We start from the raw sequence: 7734 nt of genomic DNA, 5'->3' as shown, positions 1-7734 counted from the left end.
GTAATTTAGCTCAGTTACCTTCGCTTTCTTGGGAACATGAATAATGGTGGCCCTCTTGAAGCATGTGGGAACAGCAGACTGGGATAAAGATTAATTGAATATGTCTGTAAACACACCAGCCAGCTGGTCTGCGCATGCTCTGAGGACACGGCTAGGGATGCCATCTGGGCCAGCAGCCTTGCAGGGGTTAACACGTTTAAATGTTTTACTCACATTGGCTGCGGTGAAGGAGAGCATGCAGGTTTTGGTAGCGGGCCTTGTCAGTGGCACTGTATTGTCCTCAAAGCGAGCAAAGAAGTTGTTTAGTGTATCTGGGAGCAAGACGTTGGTGTCTGCGACGGGGCTGGTTTTCTTTTTGTCATCTATGATTAACTGTAGATCCTGCCACATATTTTCATGTCTGAGCCATTGAATTGCGACTCCACTTTGTCTCTATACTGGCGCTTAGCTTGTTTGATTGCCTTGCGGAGGGAATAGCTACACTGTTTGTATTTGGTCATGTTTCCGGTCGCCTTGCCATGATTAAAAGCAGTGGTTTGCGCTTTCAGTTTTGCGTGAATGCTGCCATCAATCCACGGTTTCTGGTTGGGGAAGGTTTTAATAGTCACCGTGGGTACATCATCACCGATGCACTTGCTAATAAACTCGCTCACCGAATCAGCGTATACATCAATGTTGTTGTCTGAGGCTATCCGGAACATATCCCAGTCCACATAATAAAAGCAATCTTGAAGCGTGGAATCAGATTTAGTCGGACCAGCGTTGAACAGACCTGAGCACGGGCGTTTCCTGTTTTAGTTTATAGGCTGGGAGCAACAAAATTGAGTCGTGGTCAGACTTGCCGAAAGGAGGGCGAGGGAGAGCTTTGTATGCATCGCGGAAGTTAGAGTAGCGATGATCCAGAATTTTGCCAGCCCAGGTCGCGCATTCGATATGCTGATAACATTTAAGGAGCCTTGTTTTCAGATTAGCCTTGTTGAAATACCCAGCTACAATAAATGCAGCCTCAGGATATGTGGTTTCCAGTTGACATAGTCCAATGAAGTTCTTTCAAGGCCATTGAGGTGTCTGCTTGGGGGGGGGGGGTATACACGGCTGTGATTATAATAGAAGAGAATTCTCTTGGTAGATAATGCGGTCGGCATTTGATTGTAAGGAATCCTAGGTCAGGTGAACAAAAGGACTTGAGTTCCTGTATGTTGTTATGATCACACCATGTCTCGTTAATCATAAGGCATACACCCCCGCCCTTCTTCTTACTGGAGAGATGTTTGTTTATGTCGGCGCGATGCGTGAAGAAACCGGGTGGCTGTACTGACTCTGATAACGTATCCCGAGTGAGCCATGTTTCCGTGAAACAGAGAATGTTACAATCTCTGATGTCTCTCTGGAAGGCAACCCTTGCTTGAATTTCGTCTGCCTTGTTGTCAAGAGACTGGACATTGGCAAGTAGTATACTCGGGAGCGGTGAGCAATGTGCCCATCTACGGAGCCTGACCAGAAGACCGCTCCGTCTGCCCCTTCTGCGGCGGCGTTGTTTTGGGTCGCCTACAGGGATCCGATCCATTGTCCTGGGAGGTGGTCCAAACAGAGGATCCACTTTGGGAAAGTCGTATTATTCCTAGTCGAAATGTTGGTAAGTTGGCATTGCTCTTATATCCAATAGTTCTTCCCGGCTGTATGTCATAAGACTTAAGATTTCCTGGAGTAACAGTGTAAGAAATAATACATAAAAAAACAAAATACTGCATAGTTTCCTAAGAACGCGAAGTGAGGCGACCATCTCTGTCGGCGCCATCACGATCCTGTGGTTCATTAAGTACCAGTAGGACATGATCCTGTGGTTCATTATGTACCAGTAGGACATGATCCTGTGGTTCATTAAGTACCAGTAGGACATGATCCTGTGGTTCATTAAGTACCAGTAGGACATGATCCTGTGGTTCATTAAGTACCAGTAGGACATGATTCAAGATCACTTGAATCTCTCTTTGACAGGCATGGCGCCAGGATTTTCTCTCCCATTGCTAAGGGGGAGCTTGACCAATACGTGGGGGATGCTCAGAAAATAATTGATTTTCATGACTTCAGAGTTAAGGAAGTTCTCGTTTCTTCAATAAAAGCAGATATGGCACACAGCACATTCTATATAAATGTAGTTTAATTGAATTTGGCCAAAGAATATTAAACAAAATAGCTACAAGCCTAATTAATACAAGTGACCACAAGGCAATGACAAAAACGTCTTTCACGTGCAAAGGTGCAAGACTTCAGCACCAAGCACTGCATGGGCGCTGTCCGGTGCTGAAGTCTTTCAGCAATAACAACACAATACATCCAAAATGCGACAACAACAGGAAGTGCATTTATTCCATATGCATAATCAGACAACTGTGTGTTGGTAATAATGTTTCGGATTAAATGGCTATCAAGAAGTGCATTTACCCTATGCGTGTCAACTGTGCACACATGGTGTAAAACGAGCTGGCTATCATCACAATCTTAGCGATTATATTTAAATTGCAAAAAATACTTGTAGACCGACTGGCTGACAATATGCCTGTGTCTTCTTGTTCCATCTAGATCCAGATCAGCATGATTGAATCATGTTTCCACCATTGGACAGGCGCTCTGTCAATTAAAAGACCTTTCAGTTACTCACCAAGTGTTGTTTTATAGAAGGACAACGCGTCTGTTGTTGTGGTTTAGTGCAAGATAGTCTATAATCTTCTGGACATTGGTTGTTTCAGCGTGTATGGACAGGCAGGCAAGGTTGATGAATCGAGGGTTTGCCATTTTGTTTCTCATGTAGATTTTTACACGCCGCATGCAGGAAAAACTGCGCTCACATGACGTGGAGGTTACTGGCAGTGTGACAGATATGTGTACAAGTTTATACAGTGCCTTGCGAAAGTATTCGGCCCCCTTGAACTTTGCAACCTTTTGCCACATTTCAGGCTTCAAACATAAAGATATAAAACTGTATTTTTTTGTGAAGAATCAACAACAAGTGGGACACAATCATGAAGTGGAACGACATTTATTGGATATTTCAAACTTTTTTAACAAATCAAAAACTGAAAAATTGGGCGTGCAAATTTTTTTAGCCCCTTTACTTTCAGTGCAGCAAACTCTCTCCAGAAGTTCAGTGAGGATCTCTGAATGACCCAATGTTGACCTAAATGACTAATGATGATAAATACAATCCACCTGTGTGTAATCAAGTCTCCGTATAAATGCACCTGCACTGTGATAGTCTCAGAGGTCCGTTAAAAGCGCAGAGAGCATCATGAAGAACAAGGAACACACCAGGCAGGTCCGAGATACTGTTGTGAAGAAGTTTAAAGCCGGATTTGGATACAAAAAGATTTCCCAAGCTTTAAACAACCCAAGGAGCACTGTGCAAGCGATAATATTGAAATGGAAGGAGTATCAGACCACTGCAAATCTACCAAGACCTGGCCGTCCCTCTAAACTTTCAGCTCATACAAGGAGAAGACTGATCAGATATGCAGCCAAGAGGCCCATGATCACTCTGGATGAACTGCAGAAATCTACAGCTGAGGTGGGAGACTCTGTCCATAGGACAACAATCAGTCGTATATTGCACAAATCTGGCCTTTATGGAAGAGTGGCAAGAAGAAAGCCATTTCTTAAAGATATCCATAAAAAGTGTTGTTTAAAGTTTGCCACAAGCCACCTGGGAGACACACCAAACATGTGGAAGAAGGTGCTCTGGTCAGATGAAACCAAAATTGAACTTTTTGGCAACAATGCAAAACGTTATGTTTGGCGTAAAAGCAACACAGCTGAACACACCATCCCCACTGTCAAACATGGTGGTGGCAGCATCATGGTTTGGGCCTGCTTTTCTTCAGCAGGGACAGGGAAGATGGTTAAAATTGATGGGAAGATGGATGGAGCCAAATACAGGACCATTCTGGAAGAAAACCTGATGGAGTCTGCAAAAGACCTGAGACTGGGACGGAGATTTGTCTTCCAACAAGACAATGATCCAAAACATAAAGCAAAATCTACAATGGAATGGTTCAAAAATAAACATATCCAGGTGTTAGAATGGCCAAGTCAAAGTCCAGACCTGAATCCAATCGAGAATCTGTGGAAAGAACTGAAAACTGCTGTTCACAAATGCTCTCCATCCAACCTCACTGAGCTCGAGCTGTTTTGCAAGGAGGAATGGGAAAAAATGTCAGTCTCTCGATGTGCAAAACTGATAGAGACATACCCCAAGCGACTTACAGCTGTAATCGCAGCAAAAGGTGGCGCTACAAAGTATTAACTTAAGGGGGCTGAATAATTTTGCACGCCCAATTTTTCCGTTTTTGATTTGTTAAAAAAGTTTGAAATATCCAATAAATGTCGTTCCACTTCATGATTGTGTCCCACTTGTTGTTGATTCTTCACAAAAAAATACAGTTTTATATCTTTATGTTTGAAGCCTGAAATGTGGCAAAAGGTCGCAAAGTTCAAGGGGGCCGAATACTTTCGCAAGGCACTGTAGATGTCCACGAAGGAGTCTTGAAGGGTTAAAGCATGGACAGGAACTCCAGTGGGCTGCTAACTGTTTCGCCCGGTTCTTTTTTTCTTTCCAAGAGCCGGCGCACTTGGTGCACCTCTGCCAGCTGACTGTCCTCTCTGATTCCATAGTGCTGTGACATGGGCACAAGGCTCTCCTTTTGAAGGAATCTGGCATGCTTGGGGTTGAGGGCTGACTTCCCCATGAGAACTGTACCTGCTTCTGTGTAAAAGTGTTGGGTCATTTCGTTCACCAGTCGGTCAATGACATGAGAGGAGAGGAGATGGATGGATGTTCGGTTTGAATTGGAGCTTCAACTATAAAGTCCTGTAGATGGCGAGGATGTTGGGATTGTCTCTTCTCTTGTGGGGCGGCGGTTGTACGGCGAGATCGACCTTTGTGCACAGGGCCTCTGCCTTGCTCCATATGGCTCTCCAAGAGTCCTCCGTGTGCTTTTCTTTTATGCTCGTGATGACGGACTGTGCGAGGTCAGTGGCAATCTCGAGCAAAAGATCAGGGGACTGTAGAGTGTCAGACATAAAGTTTGCTGTGCGGAACAGATCCTCAAACAGGATAAGGTGGAAAATGAATTCAGAATCAATGAGTGTGAGTAGTGACCGCTCGTCAGTCGATCTGCGTGAATTGGACTGCGTCCTTTAAGGTTGCAGTAATGGCTGGGAGGGGTTTTTGCACTGCCCACAGCGAGTAGTACTGGCAGGACCATCGCGTATTAGACAGTTTCTGGAGTTTAATGGGCTGCTGTGAAGGCTGAAGTTCCCTTTGCTTCATAATGAAATAGGCATGAACAAATGAGCCTGAGAAAAACAACATATTTACCTCATTGGTTGGATATTTAACAATTATTTACTTAACAAACAGTAAGATATTTCTGTCCTGCTAATGCTGTGTTTTAAAAACCAACAGCCACATTGCATTCTATGATTAGTGGTGCATATGAGACATATGTCTCCGGTCTGATTAAGCCTGCATTCCATAGACAAGATATGGTGTATGTTTAGCCGGGATAGAGAGAGCCTGGAGGAGCAGAACCAAGGCCTCAGTATTCCTAAGTATCTGGGAAACTAAGACAGGGTGGGGTTAAGACAACACCAGAGGCAGATGACCAGGAGATGAACCCAGAGTGGCTTAGGATGGCCCTTAGTCTGAATGGGAAGGGTGGAGCCAGCCATGACAGCATTTTTAGGTCTACTATATATACACACAACTCTGCATTTCTGTAAAAGTTAAGCTCTCAGCAACACAACTTAGGCTGTGCAGTCGACGGTTTCATTATTGCAATAATTAATCGATGTTGAATAAAGATGATTGTTTGAATAATTGTCCAAGTCTCTTTCAGTACTGGAATTTCCACGACAAGCGCCATGCCCGCTCTTTGAAACTTTGACTAAAACGTTTTCAACACAGCTTGAGTAATTGGAGAGATTTTTCACTTTATACATATGCCAGTCACTGCTTCCTCAAAGACACGTATACTGGTCTGGCTGTTGATAAAAGCCAAGGTGTTTGGATGTCAATGGCTAGTGGTGCAATCCAAGTTTATTGGTCCTGACAAGGAGTTGGAACCAGTTCATGGAAAAGAACCGAAAACATTTTCAATGAACAGAAACGGAACCCGGAGTGAAAGTGATCAATACTGTTCCAGAACAGAATGGTTATTTTAAAAGCATGGGAACCGGTTTATAACGTTATTTTACTTTCCAGGCATTTTTTTCTAGTCCCACAAATGCAAAATCCTCCCTCTGTCACTCAATCTTTACTAGTGTGTGTGTTTAGGCTATTGTAGCCCCTCCCCCCTCCAAAGCATAGGCTACTGTAGCCCTCCCCCTCCAAAGCATAGACTACTGTAGCCCCTCCCCCCTCCAAAGTATAGGCTACTGTAGCCCTCCCCCCTCCAAAGCATAGGCTACTGTAGCCCTCCCCCCTCCAAAGCATAGGCTACTGTAGCCCTCCCCCCTCCAAAGCATAGGCTACTGTAGCCCTCCCACCTCCAAAGCATAGGCTACTGTAGCCCTCCCTACTCCAAAGTATAGACTACTGTAGCCCTCCCCGTCCAAAGCATAGGCTACTGTAGCCCTCCACCTCCAAAGCATAGGCTACTGTAGCCCTCCAAAGCATAGGCTACTGTAGCCCTCCCCCTCCAAAGCATAGGCTGCTGTAGCCCTCCCCCCTCCAAAGTATAGGCTACTGTAGCCCCTCCCCCCTGCAAAGCATAGGTTACTGTAGCCCCTCCCACTCTAAAGCAGTACTGACATTACAAGCATGATTCAGAAGACAGGGAGAGAGATTTAATTGGCTGGAGAATAATTCACTTTTACAATACTAGTTAAGGATTCTATAGGCCGAGTTATCACATTTCACATTGGATATGTTCACTACAAAAAGGAAACGTGTTTTTAATTCAGCTGCCGCTCTGCACACACAAGCTTGTTAGCTCAAAGGACATTCAAGTTCCTCCATAGAAGCTCCTCTTCCTAGATATAATTCTGTGGACCTAATTCAGATAACGCATGTCATAACAAGATGCCCAGCGCTTCAAGCCTCCTCCTCAACCTTCTCTCGCTCTCTCGCCCCTGCAAAATTTCAGTCGCCATAGGCTACACTTGTCTGTCCATCACGTATGTAAACAACTAGTTTGCCTGCTCTATCCGCACTGATTGACAAAGTAGCTACTGAGCTAAACCGGTTCATATCTTTATTTTTCTGGACGTAACAGTGGAATGGAACAAAAAGAATAGTGTTTCTGTTCAGAAAGAACTATTGGAAAATAATTTGGTTCCAAACCCTGATGCAGACAGACAGACCTTTAAAATTGCAGGTCCTCTCAGACATGGTTATATATATATATATATATATATATATATATATATATATATATATATATATATATATATATATATATATATAGAGAGAGAGAGAGAGAGAGAGAGAGAGAGAGAGAGAGAGAGAGAGAGAGAGAGAGAGAGAGAGAGAGAGAGAGAGAGAGAGAGAGAGAGAGAGAGAGAGAGAGAGAGAGAGAGAGAGAGAGAGAGAGAGAGAGAGACAGACAGAGACAGAGACAGACAGACCTTTAAACCTGCAGGTCCTCTCAGACCAGGGTCACAAGCATTTCGCTACACTCCCATTAACATCTGCTAACCATGTGTATGTGACAAATAAAATTTGATTTGATTTGATTT

Source organism: Oncorhynchus clarkii, chromosome 2 (assembly GCF_045791955.1).
Source record: "Oncorhynchus clarkii lewisi isolate Uvic-CL-2024 chromosome 2, UVic_Ocla_1.0, whole genome shotgun sequence".
Lineage (NCBI taxonomy): Eukaryota > Metazoa > Chordata > Actinopteri > Salmoniformes > Salmonidae > Oncorhynchus > Oncorhynchus clarkii.
The sequence above is the reverse complement of the archived record's forward strand: the minus strand, read 5'-3'. Positions refer to the sequence as shown.